The sequence below is a fragment of the Pteropus medius genome, unplaced genomic scaffold (genome assembly GCF_902729225.1).
Source record: "Pteropus medius unplaced genomic scaffold, Ma_sr-lr_union100, whole genome shotgun sequence".
NCBI classification, from domain to species: domain Eukaryota; kingdom Metazoa; phylum Chordata; class Mammalia; order Chiroptera; family Pteropodidae; genus Pteropus; species Pteropus medius.
In genome coordinates this window covers 15,189,365-15,208,299 of record NW_024349798.1, presented here as the reverse complement: position 1 = coordinate 15,208,299, position 18,935 = coordinate 15,189,365, and the positions used below count along the sequence as shown (strand labels likewise).

At 53.7% G+C, this 18,935-nt stretch overlaps 1 protein-coding gene and 1 long non-coding RNA gene across 2 annotated transcripts in view; one reads left to right on the top strand and one right to left on the bottom strand.

Moving 5' to 3' along the window:
• The window catches only part of XYLT1 (xylosyltransferase 1), a 188,907-nt gene that overhangs the window by 147,186 nt on the left and 22,786 nt on the right, over positions 1-18,935 (bottom strand). The gene's annotated exons all lie outside the window — the stretch shown is intronic.
• LOC120620438 (uncharacterized) lies at positions 10,702-17,802 on the top strand. Its single transcript, XR_005657865.1, has 3 exons — positions 10,702-11,190; positions 12,962-15,150; positions 15,552-17,802. It is a non-coding gene; the product is annotated as an uncharacterized LOC120620438 (long non-coding RNA).

Genomic DNA, 18,935 nt, shown 5'->3' with positions numbered 1-18,935 from the left:
GCCAATCCTGGTTCCAAGTTACGGCCCCCACCATCACGTTCCCTTCCGCAGGCTTTGATTTAATTATGCAATCTTACTCTGCAGACTGCCCTTTCTAGAATAAGGAGAGGGGAAAGAGATGTCTCAACACACACACACACACACACACACACACACACACACACACACACACACACACAAGGTTCCCAAAAAGCCACTGCGGGCAGAAGAGCTCACTGGGATGCGTCACCCACATTCCCCAGGGCGTTCTGAGTGAGGCTGGGCAGGTGAGGGCTGGCTCTGTGGCCTGGAATAAGGACGGAGTGGAAGGAGGGAGAGAAAGTCACAGTTAGGTAAAGAAGTAAGTGTTGAGAAAGGCAAACGGGAAAGCTGGAGCTTTAATCACGGTGGTCTCACCAGGCAGACCACCAGCTGATTCCCCGTTTGTCATTCATGCACTCGTTCATTCTTTCTTTCTTTCCTTCATTCAGGACCTACCACGTGCAAAGCACTGTGCTCCCTGCATGGGCCACAGTGATGGCCAAAACGTGACGCAGCCCTCCTCACACACATGAAGGTTACGGCAAACTCAGACTCCGCTGAGGGGTCAGCAAGCTGTCCCCGGCCAGCCAACTCCGGCCGGCCAGCCTCTTTTCCAGAAGTTGTATTGGAACACGACCACGCCCATCGAGTTACACATTGTCTACAACTGCCTTAGACCTACACTGGCAGAACCGGGCAGTTGTGACAGAGACCACGTGGCCTCGAATATTTACGATCTGGCCCTTTACGGGAAGTTCGCGAACCCTGCGTTTTTATTTGTGAGTACATAGACATTTCTCAAGTCGACCGAATCCTGAGGACCCCCTCTCGAAGCCCCGGCTGTCACGTTTATGAAACTTGCATGACGTGCGTGTCACCGTGAGGATTAAGTGAGCGAAGGCACGGGAAGCTCTTGGAAATGAACCCGGGACGTAGGCGCCTGCGTGACTTTATAACTCTCGCCGTTATTGGCATTACGAAAGCTGAAGCAGGAAGCGTGACAACTGCACCTCGACGCATTCTCAAAACCCATTCAGCCTTTTCATTCCGATTCTAGGGAGAGGGCGTTTAGCGGCTCTAAATAATCCAGGCATTTTCCGGGCCATTTTACCGTGTTCTCTTGATTTCTAAGATGGATATATATTTTTTTTTTTCACCATTTTAACATTTCTGAAATGGAGGCTTATCTTACAATCGATAGGATTTGTCAATTCGTACTGGTCGAGAGCTAAGTGCGTGGCAGGCGCTCAGGATATGTGAACCGAACAAATAAGTGAATAATAAACATATGTATGTATGTATGTATGTATGTGTGTGTACCCGTGTGTGTGTATATATATGTATGTACATACTTCATAAGACATACTGTTATGCTCCCTTGGGATTCACACTGAGACAGGGAAGGCAGACAATAACTGTATGTATCGGTCAGTGGCAGTAACAGCTATGAAGAACAGCAAATCAGCACCGAGGGATAGAGAACGGTGACTCTTAGCAATTTTACAAGTGGTGGTCCAGATGGCCTCCCCAGCAGCTGACCTTTGAGCAAGGGCCTGAGGCAGGTGAGGGAGCGAGCGGGCTGGAATTTGGAAGGACAAGGCGGCAGGTAGAAGGAAGGACAGGTGCGAGTTCAGGTGCAAAGATGCATATCTCTGGGAGCGTGTCCTGCCACCCTTCACGTAGTGCTCTCCCGGGATTGCAGAAGTGCCCTACGTGTTTGGCGGGCGTGGTGGGAAGTGATGGTTCTGGGGTTTGGACTGGGAGGGGACAGCAGTGAGGTGACTGGAAAGCGCTTTTATTTCGGTTGACTCTTAAAGCTTAGCGCCTTTGAAATCGCTGGTGTGTTTTTGGCCCTAAACCTGCTGTAAACCTATATCCAAAAAGCATCACCTGCCAACAGTGTAGTAAATCCACAGGTAAGATCCACCCCCCATCCCCCCAAAAAATGTGGGAACGTGGGAATGAAGTGAGTTGTAATCACAGTTGCAGGACCAGTTAAGCCAGTCCCCGTTCCTTCTTCGCCCTTGGCGGGGAAAGCCGAATGGGAAGGGGTCTATTTTCACAGAAATGTTCCCACAGATTCAAGATAAATAAATCTATTTGGGTATCAGTCAGTCGCCCAACTTTGCACAGCCAGAGGAGAGTATGGGGGTAATGGAGCTGTGGCTGGGACAGTCCCCACCAGGATTCTCGACAAACTGGCCAAGAACGAAGCCGCAGACTCAGCCTCTGGGTGGCAAGGAGCACGTGACCCTGAAGGCCACGTGCATGTTTGCAGCTACGCTCACTGCCAACGGCCACACTGCGTTCCAGCTCGCGGGGGCCCTGCATGTCCTCCCCGTGTGGGGGCAGAGGCTCAGGGAGGTGCCGACGTGGAAGCTCATCCTGGTTCCCTAAGTCAGGATGTCTCAGACTTGAGTTCAAGTTTGTGGGTCCAACAGGAACAGAAATTTACGATTGCTAATCTAACTGCCTTCTCCGATTTCTAAAAACGTGTCCTTCTGGAGACGAGCGGACGGCAGATGAGATGCGGACGTGTGTGAGTGAATGGGGAGGGCCAGGAGGGGATCGATGAGGCTTTTTAGAAGCAAATGCAGCCGGAACGCTGCTGATAGGAAGGGAGATGAGCAGAACCAGCAAGGACTAAAGCGAGGAAAAAGGGCTCTGCGGCACCCCCAGACCTCCTTCGGGTCTCCCCAAATTGCAGCTCCATGCAATAGATCATCGGTGACAATGACATCATCGAAAACATTTTACATTTTGTTCTTTGGACCCTCTTGTATAAGGCGTGGATGTGACACATCTTCCACAAAGATGCGTTAACTAAATTGTGTGTGTGTGTGTATGTGTGAGTGTGAGTGAGTGTTTTGTGTGTGTGAGAGTGTGAGTGAGTGTGAGTGAGTGTGAGATACTGCCAGAGGTCCGCTTTAGTTTTCCGGGACATTTGCTAATGACGCGGATGAAGGGCTGCTCCACCAACGCGTTCATGACCGTACGACCCCGCCGACCCCAGACTCTGGCTTCCCGAGAACTTTTATTTGCAAATGAAAAGGGCCAGGTCTGGATCACACACACGTGGGACACAGTCACTCCTGCGTGTGGATCCCCTTCCCGCAGGCTCTCGGGCAGCCTCAGGGGGCTGGGAGGTGGTATCTACTCACTTCCTCTGACCTGGCTGTGACTCTGACTCGCCCATCGGCAGAGGAGTTATGGCTGGGAGTGGCGATGAGGCGCCCTCTCCAGCAGCCCCCCAAGTTCACGTTAAAATCCTGCCCCCCAGTGGGACGGTGTCGGGAGCTGGGGCTTTTGGGAGGTTGATGAGGTCGTGCGGATGGGTCCCCATGATGAGATGAGTCCCTATATCACGTGGACCCCACAGAGCTCTTGCCTTCTTCCTGTTATGCAGTGGGGAAGAGGGGCCTTGCTGGCCCCAGATCGCAGACTTCCAGATTTCAGAACTGTGAGGAACACGCATCTGGTGTTTCTAAGCCACCCGGTCTACTGTATTCTGACAGGTGGGGACACGTCACGCATGGATTCCAATAAGAGAACTCAAATGTATGTGGCCGGAGAGGGGAAGAAAGTGAGAGAATGGGCAAAAGTAGGAGAAAGAGAAGACAGGACAAACAAACAAAAAATCCAGACTACCCAAGATTTTTGCCCCAAGGGCCGACTTTCAAACCTAAACTCCAAGTAAGATGCAGTTCGTCTGTGCATGTGTGTTTCACTGGATGCAGCAGACAAGCCTCTGAAACATTGGATATGGACAGGATTTTCTAAAAATCCTTTCCTGTATGCATCTTCGAAAGCTCACGGCTCGAAGGTGTCCATTTGTCTTCGTCCGTCTGGGCTGCTGTCACGAAGTGCCATGGGCTGGGGGGCTTAAGCTGCACTCATTCATTTCCCCACAGTTCCGGAGGCTGGGAGGCTGGGATCTGGGTGCCGGGGCGGCCGGGTTCTGCCGGGTTCTGCCGGGGGCCCGCCCCTGGCTTGCAGATGGCAGCCTTCACGCTACATCCTCGCATGGCAGAGACAGAGGGCTCTGGTCTCTTCCTCGTCTCACAAGGACAATCACCACTTTCTTGAAGCCTCATTCTCACGACCTGGTCCAACCCTAAGCATCTTCTAAAGCCCTCTCCACCCTTAATACTGTCACATCCAGGGTTAGGACTTCAACGTATGAATTTGGGGGTGACACAAACATTTAGTCCATACCGCCGGTTCCGAGCCCGTTCGTGACGATCAAGATCCTTTGGTAAAATGAAACGTTGGTTCCTAACCCCTCAAATGGATCCTTCTGGTAAGTTTGAGTTTCCAAGTCTTGGATGTTCTCACATTCATGAAGCCAAGCGGTATGCGAGGCATGTATTCCAGCCCCCTCTTTATACAGAAAAAAGGGTTTGAGGCCCAGAGAGGCCAAGTGACTCACCCGAGGTCGCACAGCTGGAGCGAGGCGGAGCTGAGCCTTGAACCTGAGTGTCTGGTCTTTTTGGCGGTGAGCCTCTGGCTGACGCTTGCTTGTGCCGCTTGAAAAGGGGGAGCTAGTGGCTGGAGCCTGCGGATCCGTTAGTTATCTGAGCCTGTAGTTTTAATGCCCTATTTTCTGGAAGTCAAAACTAGATCACCGGGGAGTTACTCTCTATTATTACAGGAGTCATCTCTATTTTATTTATATTTCACAGCAAAATGGTTTAAATCAAATCTACTTGGGCGCAGAGGAAATTTGACCTGAAGAGGGGTTCTTTTTTTTTGTGGCAGGAAGAAGAGCCAGCGGATACTTATTTCCTGCCTTTCGGAGACCAGTCACATCTCGGTACGAGGGGACCCATCAATACATCTTTCATAAGAGGGCTTCTCTGCACAGCGAGGTGGAAAATCTTTCCAGTGGCTCCAGCCCATTTATAACTTTACCCTGAATAAAAGAAGGGATTGATCGGGCTTTGGATTGCTTCTATGTCCCGGGGCCTTCCCGTGCCCAGAGGAGGTAGAATCTACAAATGGCATTCAGCCGGGCAGTTGCTCTTGGAGGGAGGGGAGTAGAGGCTAGCCTGGCCTCTGAGGAGGGGGCAGGGAAGGCTTAGGTGTGCTCAGCCTTCCTCCGCTGGGGTCTGTCTGCATGGGGGCTGATGCCTGGAAGTCTCTACGAGAAAGAGTCCTAAGAGGAGTCGGAGGGAAGACATTGCTGGTTTTCACACCTGGGGCACGTGGGGTGGGAGCTACTGGCATCTAGCACGCAGAGACCAGCGACGCTGCTCAACAGCCTACGATGCACGGGACAGGCCCCTCGCCCCCACACGACAAAGGAGGATGCAGATGAGAATGTGAATCGTGTGTCAAAGATGACCAAACCTGCCTTCGGCAGTGCTGCTCAGAGTTCTGAGGTCGTGGAATCCGGGCACAGTCCAGTGGCCAGCACGGGACAGGCGGAAGCAGGCTCTTCCTTTCGTCTCCTTGAAGCTTTTCCTCTTGACCGTCCGCTCCTCACCCGCCACTCCGTGAAGCGGGGAGGGGCTCCTAGGACAGTGTCCTCTCGCTTGGTTCCAAGGCGGTTTGGACGCAGAGAAGACCAAAGCTCCATCTGCACCCTCACGGGCCGGTTCGGTCCGAAGACACCCGCCCGCACTCTTGCCCACCGGCCGGAAGATCACCCCGGTCCTTAGCTTCTCCCCCATTCCCTAGGCATGTGGACTCGAATGCGCACCTACTCTGATCCAAGCACCCGTTTCGACGTTGGGATAAACGGGATTACAGAACCTAATTTAAACCAGAGTGGAGGCGAGGATTAGATATCAGTATCCTTACCAGTACCTGGCACATAGTACATGCTCAATAAATGGGATTCGTTATTTCCTACGGGGAGCGGGGGAAATAATGTCTGTCTCCTCTAACTGTCATGAGGATTAAAAGCAAACAAAGACTGGGTGGCACGGAGCCAAGTGCCGCAGCTGACGCCGAGTACACCTTGGGGTGGAGGCGAAAGGTCACGGATGAACCGAACGTGAATGACACAGAGACATGAAGATTCGTGCAAAAGCCTAGCGTGCAGAGAGGGCTCAACTGGTATTTGAGAGGAGGGAAGCGAAGGGTCTGTGATGGGGTTTCTCGGCCTCCGCACGACCGACACTGGGGACCCAGAGGATTCTTTGCTGGGGGCGGGGGCGGGCGTCCTGGGCACTGAGGGGTGGTTAGCAGCACCTCTGGCCTCTACCCACTAGATGCTGGTAGCACCCTTCTCCCTCCACCCCAGTTATGCTGACCAGAAATGTCTGCGGCCATCGCCACATGTCCCCTGGGGGCGCAGCCGTCCCTGGCTGAGAGCCACTGGTCTGAGAGTGTCTGACACACAGTGGGTCCTCACTCAGCAACAGACGTCGGCAGGGGCCAGGGAGAGAGGAGGAAGGAACGACTCAGACCCGCTGGCCCCGCTTCGCTCCCAGCCTTGCTCTCCCTTACGTCGGACGAGGGGCTGAGACGGGGGGCACTGCCCGAGGGCAGACACCCGCGTGGTGCCTCTGAGCCAGAGGGCTGCCACCGGCGTGTGCTGCCTGCCTCGCTACCAGCGCCATCCGCTGAGGACCCATTTCTCCAGTCCCGAAGGGCTCGTGTGGCTCTGACAGCATAAGCGTTCACGCCGCCTTGTTCTTCTCCCTTCAAAGACACTCTCTGGAAGCCTCTGGTCCCAGATGGTCTGATGCTCCCATTTCGTGGGAACATCAGTCACCGCGGTCGAGAAGATGAACACGTATGGAGGGCACGTGTGTGTTGGTGGGTTTGGGCTTAGAGGTGGACAAACCCGGGCCTCTGTCTAGCATCTGAACGAGACCTCGGGGCGGATGTCGAGAAAGGCCAGGAAGGGGAAAGTAAAATGCACAGTCACAGGCGCCCAGGTGGAGGGACCGCTGGGAACAGGGCTGGCAGGGGCGAGAGGTCACGTGAGCTCGAAGGCAGCTGGGCTTGGGGGCCGGGGCGGGAACACATTGCCCCTGCAAAGGCGGAGTCAGCTTGAGACTTCCAGGACCCGCCTGTAGGAATGAGCTGAGTCGCTGGACACTTCCTCTACACCCTCCTGTCCCTCACGTCCCAGAGCCAGTCCTTCCTGAGCCCTCAGCCCCTGCTGGGTCCAGCCCCTTCTCTCCAGGTCCACACTGGCTGGCAGACACACAAGTGCAGCAGATTCTCGGCTGACCCCCGCATCTACCTCGCCACCCATCCTCCCATCCCTTCCCCACCGGCAGCCAGCGTGATCCTTCCAAAAGGCAAATCGGTTGCTACTCCTTTGCTTAAAACCCTTCCATTTCTTCCTATTTTTCTTAGGACAAAGATGGAATTCTTACTGCAGCCTGTAAAGTCTTGCATGGCCTGACTCCTGCAACCCTGCCTCTCTCTCTCTCTCTCTTCTCTTCTCTCTCTCTCTCTGCTTAGCATTCTCTCCAAGCATCACCAGATTCCCACTGAGAACAGGACCTTTGCACGTGTCACTTCCTCTTCCTAAAATAATCCTCACCCAGCCTGCACTGTTTCAGCTTAAATGTCACTCTCCCCACCTCCCCCCACGGAAACTCTGCTGCCCTTCCCCGAAGTCCCACAGCTAAACCGCTTCAGAACGCTCAGACTCCCCTCTCAACACAGCCGTCGCGGTCCTGCTCCATGACTGACACCTGTCCCCAGCAAAGGATGCTGCTGCCTGAGGACAGGGTGCACATCTGTGTGGCCCATTAGCGTGTCTTTGCTCCTACACAGTTTGGTCAACATCTGCAGAATAGATTTAAAAATGCATGAATAAGAGAAAAAAGGGAAGGGCTCATTCCCAGTTCAGACCAAGAGTGTTCTTTTAGGGGGTCACGTCCTACGGCTCCGTTCCAGGATCCCGCCATGTCTGGGAGGAGCGGGTGGATGGGAACAGCCTCCTTCCTCTCCGCCTCCCTTTTCCAGCTGCAGCGAGATGACCACGGTCCCCCCGGATCCTCCCTGTCCTCTGTCCCCTCAATTCGAAGAACCACAGGATAAGGGGTTTCTGCAACGCACCCACGTTTTCAATAACAGTAACACGTCGCCAAGCACCTACAGCCCTGGCAGCTAGAAGGGAGAGGTGGAGAGGACTCCGGAGCCCCGAGGCGTCGGCCTCCCCTGGGGGGGCGGTCATTGGAAACCCCAGATCCGGGCACCACCCCGACCTGCTGAATCAGGACCTGCCGTGAACGGGATGCAAGGTGACGTGTATTAATGTGTGAGACACGCTCACCTTACAGCAGGCTCATCAGAAACCACCCGGAGGATTTGTCAGGCTGCAGATAGCTACACCCCACCGGGCTGCACCCCCAGTTTCTGATTCAGGAGGTCTGGGGTGCGGCCGAGAACTGCCTCTCTCTCCTGTCCATGCAGATGTGCTGGTCCAGCCTCACATTTTGAGAACCACCACTTTACAGCCTTATGGGGCCCAAGGGAGCTCGGAGGGGCCCAGGAACGCCTCCCAGAAGGGGCAAGGCGTGAGCCGGGAGGATGAAGAGGCACTGGGCAGACGACGAGGGGTACTGGGGCATCCTCCACAGAGGGCCCTGCATGAGCGGGACTAAGCAGCATGAAGCAAGGCTTGCTCTGGGAATGCATTCGTCAGCTGTGCCTGGAGCTCAGGGCATCCGGAGCTGGGGAGCGGGAGTGACCCAGGGGTCACAGAAACGTGGCTTCCCCTCTCGTGACCCAGCCCTGTCCAGGATGGGATAAAACACTCTCAATTGCCATCATCACCATCTCCATCGTCACTTGAACTCAGGTAGGGCTTACCGTGCCCCCAGCCTTCTTCCAAGGCCTGACAGACGTTAACCAACTTTCCTTTCCTTTTCGACTTTTTAAAAGAAATAATTACAGACTCATAGGAAGTTGCCGGACCGAGAGTTCCGTGTGCCCTCGCCCAGCTCCGCCAGGGGTGACGTTCTTAGGTAATTGCAGTGCAATATCAAAGCCAGACCATCAACATCGGCTAAACCCGTTAACCAAACCACAGACCTGATGAGGTTTTCATGTTTTCCATGTGCCGTGTGTGTGTGTGTGTGTATGTGTGGTGTGTGTGTGTGTGTGTGTGTGTGATTATCTAGTCCTCACAACAACTCTATTATTAGCCCACTTTGCAGACGAGGAAACTGAGGCACAGAGAGACTACACCTGCACAAGGACAAGCAGGAGCAGGCATCGGATTCAGGAAGTCTGGCTCAAAGCCTCTCGCTTCTCCGGCCAGGTCTGGTCGTTTCTCCAACTCTCGTGGCCCTGGGAGGCTTCCGTATGTATTTGCATCTGGAAAGGACTTCTGGGCACCACGTGGGGGATCCAGCCCCGTCTCAAAGTGCCAGGTCCGCTGGGGAGAAGCCCCACTGGCGGGGAGAAGGAAGGGGGTCGCGTGGAAAAGCTGGGGCCAGGGCAGTGGCCGCAGACGCCCTGCCCGGCCCTGTCAGCTCCCTCCTAGCTCAAAGACGCGCCTGCCCACCGGGCCCCAGGTACCCGGGCTGGTTCACAGGGCTGGCTTGGGCCATCTGCCAATGTCAAGACCAGACAAGAATCTGCTGTTCCACGTCTCAGCCCCTGCCCTGGAGCTTGGCAGCCCCACAGCAGCCTGCTTGTGAGGGCGGGAAGCAGGAGGCCGGGTGCTCGGCCTTCCTCTCAGCCAAGCTGGCAGGGGCCGGGGCGGGGGTGGACGGGAGTTGGGAGAGAGGACACAGCGAGCCCTTACACCACCAAACAAGGCCTCCCTCACGAACGGGGCCTCCATCCGCCGCCTTAGCGGCCAGCGACCTGCTGGACAAGGCCTCCCTTTTGCTGCCGACTTTTATGGTGAGTTGGGCTCTGCGGAAGGGAATGTCCCCAGGGCTTACAAACACGTACAGATGACTGATGCACATGGACACGGACGGCTTGGACCCACCGCTGCCGTGTGGTCTGTGGGCAGATCGCTGGGGCTGGGGGTGAATTCCTCCCTTCTGAAGTGTGACATTCCACTCCTGTTGTTATAATGCCGTTGGTGTAGCGAGGCAGGAAAAAATAGCTTTCCTTTCCTTAGGGGGAAAAAGGCGTTCAAGCCATAGGAAAACAAAGTTTTGGAAAATCCACTACAGAACCAGGAATGATTTTGTCTCGATGGGAGCAAAATCCCACTGTCGGGCCTGATAAATAGTCTCATCTCTTAACCTCCCTGAGCCTCGGTTCCCTTCCTGGAAAGTGTGGGTTAGGCTAGCAGGGTACCCCCAGACTGTTCTGTGTGGGAGCAAGTGGGACTCAGAGGGCAGAGTTAAGGGGGGTCTTTGCTTATATTCCATCCAGAGATTCCAAAGTGCAGCCTTGGACAGGCCTCATCGAAGCGTCAGGGTCACCAATTATAAGACAGTCCGCTCTGGGAAGGAAGGTCGTGAGCACTGGCTGGGGCTCGTCCAGCCAAAAGGAACATGAAAACCTTATGGTTTCAGAACATTCTGCAACAGGTCAAAACAAATGTGCCGCCTCCTTAGTCACGTAGTTTTGACTTCTAAAGTCACCCCCCGTCCAGGAATCCCTTTAGAGCTCTCTGCTGTCTTTGGATCAGGAGATTCCAGAGAAAATCTGGGAGCGACAGGCCCTCGGGAATGGATCGTGGTCCTGGAGTGTGCCCACGGCTCCCCATTCTCTGGCGGGGAGCCCGGCGGGCCCATCCATCACCCACACACTAGCCGCCCCGGCTGCCGTGAAGGGAGGAACTGAGCAGTCAGCCCGGGCCGGCCGCACGCGCTGACTCAAAGTCATTTTCAGAGCCGCCTAGAAACCACTCGATGCTCGATCCCAGAACAGGTCCCCCTCTCACCCCACCGACTGCTGCTCTTGGAGGGCGTGGACGCATCTGCTCTCCGGAAGTAGACGCACACATAGCCGAGAGTAGCGTATGAACCAAATTGCAAGTTATACCCTCCCGTGGCTTACAAAGAGGGCCTGCGCTGAAAGACACAGCAGCCAGAAAACCACTACACTAGAGATGGAAGATCGATAACCACGGCGAGGGAGGGGAAGCTTTAGAAACTGAAGCCAGGAGAATGATTTGATTGACATCAGACGAGGCTCTGAGCTTCCTGGTGGCCAAAGCCAAAAGCGACGTGTTGCATTATCTAACTCATGATCTGACGCTTGGAAGCTTAGCCACCGAAAAGAGGAAAGGTAGGTCTTGGTGCACTGTTCCCGGCAGGGGTGAGCGACAGGGAGGTGGGAGGTCACGAGGTCCAGAGGCGAGCACTAGCCGGGACAAGTCTGAGTCTTTGGCTTATACTCCAAATGGTATGAGGAGCTCTCGGCCAGCTTTGCGCAAAGGCCTGATCTCATCCAACTCAGGATTTAAAAGCACGGCTCTGTGGGAGCCGTCTGCTGGGGCGCCAAGGAAGGAGGAGGGAGACGAATGTGGAGGCTACAGCCCAACGCAGCCGAGAGATCGTGGACACCGTAGAACGACATCCGGTCTAGTTCCCTGCCCTGGTGTGCCCTGAACCCGCTTCTCCATCCAACCCCAGCTCGTGTCTCCTCCCCTCCCTCCGGCGACCTTGACCTCTGTCCGCTTCTTACCCTGTGCACCTGTCACCTCGGGCATCTGTGCCTCGTGTTCTTCCTCCACCCCCATTCTTCGCGTCTCAGCTTAAATGTCAGCCCGCGGAGAGCCCTTCCCGAGACCTTGTCATACGCAGGACCTCTGTTAACTCCGGGCTCTTCGGCTTCTTTGCTAGCACCCCGACACAGCACCCCGTCACTGCAGTCCCGCTTTACTCACTGGCTGCTTGATTTGGGCCCGTCTCTCTACCAGGACGTCTAGTATTCCATGAAGACAAAGATATTCCATCCCATTCCCTGCAGCGCCACGGCGCAGGCCCTGACACACATGAGGTGCTTAATAAACTCTGGTGAATAAGTGAACCCTAGGAGGGAGACACAGAATGATTCCTAAGTTAGGAAAAAGAGGCCCAGACAGGTCAGGAGATCTGTTGGTGGACTCCAGCTCTGACTCCAAGGCCAGCTCCCTGGACCCGTACATCCCATTGCGCTGAACTCAGATCAGAAGACCTTGCTCTGATCTGAGTTTGCAAGATTCTCACCACTGGATTAAACCAGGACATTCGTGCTTCGACACGGGGCCGAGGAGAACGTGGTGACGATCCGCAAAGCTCCCAGAAGATGCTAGAAGAGGGTTAGGAAGTGGCCGTCGTCCTTGGCTCGGGCCCCGGCAGAGTGTGAGAGCAAAGGGAGATCACGCGAGACCCCACGGGGACGGCCTTCCTGCCACCACGTTTCACCGCTCACAACACACGCCGTGCTCCCCGAGCGCACGGCCCTTATCCGATCAATTTTCTGGGCTGTGGCGACCCAACAGCGGAATCCACAGGAAATTAAGTCTGTTGTCTCTGTCTTTGGGTACCACGTGGGGAAGAGATAGTGACACATGTCATCTGGGCCTGGGGGATGGCAGGAATCTGCTCCGTGCAGATTCCTCAGAGTCCCTCTCCCCCCGAGGCCCTGTTTTATCTCCACGTGGCTGGCTTGGAGAGTGGAAGGATTTGGGATAAAGTTAATTTTCCGCAGACCCTGGTATCTGAAAGGACTGACTTTTAAACCCCAGACAGACTTAATGGGGCCCCTCATTGTTGGCGGTGCTGATTGGCAATGTGATTCCATTCCTAGGTGTTTGCCTCCTGCCATCTCTTCATGGTTTTTGAGTTGTCACTTCTCCTTGGGTCATTTATGGCTCGAGAGGAAAGGCGACCTTTGAGATTCATGACGGATAGGTAGACCAGAGGCCTGGGGAATGAACGCTCCAATGAAAAGTAACTGTAACTCAATAATGACATCAAGGGCTAATATTTATGGGACCCAGCACAGGTGGCGGGCACTGTACGGATATTTACATGCGGTATCTCATTAACTTCATGTGTTCTTCCATAATTAGGATAAAATCCGAGCTCCTTATCATGTCCGTCCAAGGAGTTCCTACAAGATTCGGATCACGGGGCCGCCCACCTCCATAAGCTCACGTCTCCTCCCATCGCCTGCCCGTTGCTAAGTTTCAACCACAAGAGGCCACGCCCATTCCTGCCTCAGGACCTCTGCCCACGCCCCTCCTCTGCCTGCAGAAGAGTACTTTCTCTGCATCCTCGAAGATGTCTGGCTTCTTCGCAGCTGGGCTCAGACATCACCGCCCCCACGCAAGCCATCACCCATCTCGTCATTCAGCTCGATCTCCGTCATACCACCCAGCCACTTCCTTGAAGATTTCTTACGTATGCGTTTGCTTAGGTGTTTATAAGTCGCTTTCTTCTTGCTAAGCTCCATGAGGTCAAGGACCTTGGACTCCTAGGGCGCCCAATGCCTGGAACGAGGCTGGCACATGGTGGAGACTGAATAAACCCTCGGGCACGAAACGGAAGGGGAGCTGGAACTGGAGCCTGGGTTTAGTTGATCTCATGCCGAGGCCCGGGCTCCTAACCACTGGGCGACACGGCCTCAGCACGGGACCCCCTGCTGAGTCGGCTGGAGCAAATTTCACCACGAGGCTGAGGTTCTATTTTGTTGTGTAAACCACTTCCTAAGAACCGCGGAACCACCTGGGCTCCTTTGCCGAGGCCTCCTGGTTTCGTTCTCTACCTAATGAGCTATAGGTCTGTTTCCTGAACCCTGAGATCAAGTTGGAGCCTCAGCAAAACGCAACGTCGTGCGATGCGGGTGTCAATGACCCTGATCCGAAGCACTGCTGTGAATCAGTTCATCGATGCTACAATGTGTATCCAGAACTTCTGGGCATTTTGGACGACGCAGAGACAGAGCAGCAGGGCGTAGTGGGGACAAGCGTGGGCTGTGCTGTCAGGCGGCCCAAGGTCCCTCCCGGGGCTCTGCTCACTCCCTTGCTGGGTGAGCTCGAAAGAGCCGTCTCTACTTTCTGGGCCTCAGTTTTCACGGATGTAAAATGGGGATAATGACTGTCCACCTATAGTAAAGAGCTCACTTTCAATGCCGCAACAAGAAATACACAAAGAATATCTATTACGGTGCCTGACACTTTGCAGGCAGCTAATAAGAAGTCACAGAAGATGTGTCAAATGCCTCTTATGTGCAAGGTGCAGTGGGTGGCTTTCTCGAGTTTCTCTCTAGCTCTTGGATCCTAGAAGCATGACAGGGCTCTGTCTTCTTCACGTTTCCCAAACTGCACGTCAGAACACACGGGCTGACCCCTGGGCAGAGTGTGAAGCAGGGGTTGCTCTGGGACATCTCGGGTCAAGGCCACGAAGCCTGGATTCGAACGCTGGCTCTGACCCAAGCTGTGTGACCCTAGGAAAATGATGCGTCTCCACTCTCCTGGGCCTTATGCTTCTCAACCATCAAACCTGTCACCTGGCCCCTTTCCACTGCTCTAACTTCACGTCCTCGTCCCCTCCCCACCAGACTTCTTCAGTCGCTCTAAGCAATCTGAGCCTTGGGGAGTTGGCCTGGAACGGCCTCCGACGCTTCCCAGCCGCCCCGTATAAAGCAGCCCCATCCATTGGATCTGATAGCAGCCCCTTCTCACCACCATTCGACACGTGTAGTTATGTCTGAAGTGTCGCTTCCTGGTTTTCTGTCTGGTTCTTCCGCAGAGTATGCGATCGTAAGCCTCCTCGGCAAAGGGAACCCTGCCTGTTTCGGTCAGCCATGCACTCCCAGAGCCGAGCATGATGCCCGGAACACAGTAGGTGCTCGATAAAGGTGTGATAAGCGAATGGATGGATGCTTGGTGATCTGCACACGTAGAAGCCTTCATCCAACTCACTCTGACCCACTCTGCAGAACGCAGACACACTATTCCCAAAGCCAGTTCTTTTCCTGCCCCACCCCCTCAAGCCAAGGACCCGGGCTCTTGGCCAACTGACCTGAGTTCCTTAACTACACCGTGTCTTACTTGCCTTACCATTAAAATGGGCTCAATGAAAGAAATACCTATCTCCTAGAGTTTAGCATTAAATGAGTTAACATATGCAAAGCACTTAGAATGATGCCTTGCTCACCGATTGATGGCATCTCATAGTCATTAGCAGCAGCAGTAGCAGTCCCGTCTCTGCTTTTCCGTGGCACGTAAACAGGAAGTCTACCTTACCTTTCACACAGGTATGTTGGCTTCTCCACTACACAGTGTTTCTCAACCCCGGCAGCCCGTTAGAATCAGCTGGGGAGCTTTAAACCAGCGGTCCCCAACCTTTGTGTCACCATGGACCAGTACACCTATGAGAATCTAATGCCTGATGGTCTGAGGCGGAGCTGAGGCGGTGATGCTGGCGCTGGGGAGCGGCTGCAGATGCAGATGAAGCTTTGCTCGCTTGCCCACTGCTCACCTGCCGTGCGGCCCAGTTCCTAACAGGCCACAGACCGGTACCGGTCCACGGCCCGGGGGTTGGGGACCCCTGCTTTAAACCATCCTGGTGCCTGGGTGGCCTCAGACCAATTGCATCAGCGTTTCTGGGGGCAGACGGAGGCTTGAGCATCATTTGTTTCGCTTTTTATCTCCCCAGGTGACAACCTAAACCGAAACCGAGACCATTGCCAACTCCTCCTACTCAAAGGACCACAAAACTATCTGCGATGGCCCCTCATCTGCAATACACTTTTGCTCTATTTACTCTAATATCCTACGCTGCTCGTTCCCTAATTAGCAGCTAGTCTGCTCATTCTATTTTGCTCTAGAGCTGTGGTTCTCAGCTGGGGGCCATTTTGTCCCTTCCCAGGGGACACTGGCAATGTCTGGAGACATTCTGGATATTATAACTTGGAACAGAGGGTGACTGGCACCCAGTGGGTAGAGGCCAAGGGATGCTGCTAACCGCTCTACCATGTACAAGGCGGCCCCCATGGAAAAGAATGATCCAGCCCCAAATGGCAATAATGCTGAGGCCGGGAAACCTTGCTATAGAGTTATCCTTTCTGTGGGTGTGGGGGAGGCCAGCAGAGACCCGCTGACGATGGGACGCTGGAAGAAAAAGAAGCAAAGTTATCATTACAGAACATCAAGCTCCGGCCAGGCGCCAAGCAGATGTTCCCATGAATAATGACGATATCTAATGTTCTCTGAGCACCTGCAACAGGCTACAACCGGGGCTGACGTGTCTTCTGTAAGCACGAGGTGATTCTGAATTCGAAGATTTCGTCTCCGCTTCACACATGAGAAAGCAGGGACAGCGAGGCTAGGTCGCTAGGCCGAGGTGACAGAACTTGCGCACAGAACTCAGCCCATTTTGTTTGACTCCAAAGTCAAGGCAGCCGCAGCTCACACTTCCTGCGCCTCATCGCAGGTGGGCCGGGCAATGTTCTGACTGCTCCACACGTGTAAATCGATCGCGACAACTAGCGAACTAGGTTCTAGTATTGTTATCATCATCACCCCCATTTTACAGCCTAGGAACGTCGAGGCAGAATGATGTGAAGCCACGTGTACTTTCTCACACAGCGGGTAAGTAGCAGAGATGGGATTCGAACCCAGGGAGCTCGTATCCAAAATCTGGCTGCTTCCCATCTCACTCGATTGCCTCTAAGAGAATGAGAAGGACGGATCGAATTCCTCTCCGCCTCAGGACCTTTGCACAAGCCGTTTCCTCTGCCTTAAATACCCTTCCTCTAGTCTCTTTGTCCAGCTGACTCTTTTTCACCCTTTGGACCTCAGCTTCCACTTCGCTTTTCCGGGACACGCTCCCTGCCCCTCGGACCAGACGCGTTTCCTCTGTGGAACCCTCTCCTCGCTCCCCTTCACCGCATTTCACCAATTTACAGTGAACTCATCGCTTGTGCGAGGATTCCATCAGCATCGGTCGGCTCCTCTGGTCTACGGACTCTGTGCGGACCGGAACTGTGCCCGTCTTCATCAGCCCTGTGTTCCCAGGCCCCCCGGGGGGATGCCCGGCACAAAGGAGGAGCTAGCTCCATCAGAGCTTCTGGTTGAAGCCATGAAGCAGAGAAACCGAAGCCAACACAACAGCTGGTGCCTATCCGGTCCGTTTCCCCATTCCCGGGAAGGGACAGAGCTGTCCAGCGGAGCCCTGTCCAAATGCCTCTGTGACAGGTCAAGGCTGCAGCACTCTATGGGCGAGCAGGAGCGAGGGTCATAAACCAGCTCCCTGGAGCCACCTCTGCTTCATGGCGGCGAGTCTTTACCATTTTCCAATCAACGCTGGTTGAGTTCTAATTGATTTTCTATGACACCCCTTCTCCAGAAGGGAGAATGGCTCTGTTTACTGGGGCCGCGCGTACAGGACAGGCCTTTTTCTTCCTGCTGTATTTAATGCTGCTGCTAATCACGGAGATTAGACTAAAACAATTACAACAGCTAATTAAAGAACAATGCGGTTTTTGGCATCTTCGCGCAGACGGCACCGTTGGGAATTCCTAACTCGGGCAAAGCAGGGATAATTAAAACCCCTCTCTGCTCGCTCCACTCCGGCAGCTGGATCACGCTGATTAAACTGCAAATAAAACACATGAAACCAACACTTTGTAGCCTATCCAATTTCATTTAAAAGGGCTTTTAACTGATTCATAAACAGAGAAGCCGTAAACAGCACATTATTTAACTAAAGCCAGTTATTTCATCGACGCTGTTCCCTTCGATCTCGACACTTGGCCGTGTGCGTGCGGCCCAGGGGGCACGAGGCTGACGGACTCTGAGGAACCCCTCCAAAGCTAATGCACCCTCTCCCACTCGCGGGCACCGGACCATCACCAAAGTACTGCCGTTTTCTCTGGGCTTAGGATCTTGCTTGGAAAAAAAAAAAATCATATACTGTCCTCCAAAATGCTCAGGTTTACCTAGAGCCAGCAGCTCTCGACTCCGCATCGAGGACAGATGGCAGGGGTAGAGAAAGTGCCAAAGTACAGCGAACGTAGGAAAAAAGGAACGTTTGGCCGGAAAACATACCTAAGTTATTCACGGCCGGCCAACCGCAGAGCTAAAATGCAGCCAGTCTCTGCCGAGCGAGGAAAAGCCTCGTTCTCCAGCTACCGGAGGACTTGTCACAACAGCTGGATACCAAAGCAGGTTTGCTGCAGACGGAGACACTCTGACCCTCAGATCCTGCTGCCACACTTCCCCGCTCAGCCTGACAAGCGTGGTCATGCGGTTCGCTAGCTCCCTCTCTCCCTTGCTACCAGATTAGAGGAAGGGAAAATGAGGGGGAAAAAAAAGAGAGAGAGAGAGAGAAAGAGTGGAGGAAAAGAGAGAGCAGGAGACACGCTCTTTGAAAGCAGCAAAAAGGGAAAGAAAAAGAAAAATATGACGAGAGAGGACACAGGAGTTTTAACTGCCTGGCACTGCACCCGGGGGACGATCTAGTAAGTGTCTTTCCCTCCCCCCGCCCCAATCTCTGCTCGTTTTATAAAATAAAACAACAACAACAAAATAAAGTATCAAAAAAAAAAAAAAAAGAAGGCCTGGATGGAGATGCTGGGGTACCGTGCGACGTCCGGTGACTACAGAAGTTTCTAAAAGCTTGCCCCCGATTTCTGAATTTGTCTCAGGACACCCAGGGACAAACACGTGCTGACAGGCTCTGATCCATGGACCACACTTGGAGGAGCTCCCTTCTCAGGGGTCCCCCACAGTCCCTGGGAATGAGCCGAGTCACACTCAGAATATTCTACGTAATGTTCCCCGCATGTTCTTGGAAGACAAAAAGAAATATGTAGGTTTCTAAATGCATATAGATGTGGGAAACAGACCTAGGAAGAAACGCATCGAAGATTATCTTTCATGGTTTTACCTCTTTCTTTTCTTCTACTTTTCCCCAAGCTTTTTCATATAATAATTATTTTAACAAGAATCTTTCATCTATGATGGCAAAGAAACAGGTGCTTTATCATAATATGACTTAGAGTTACTTAATCATAAGTATTTACATCTAATGTTATAA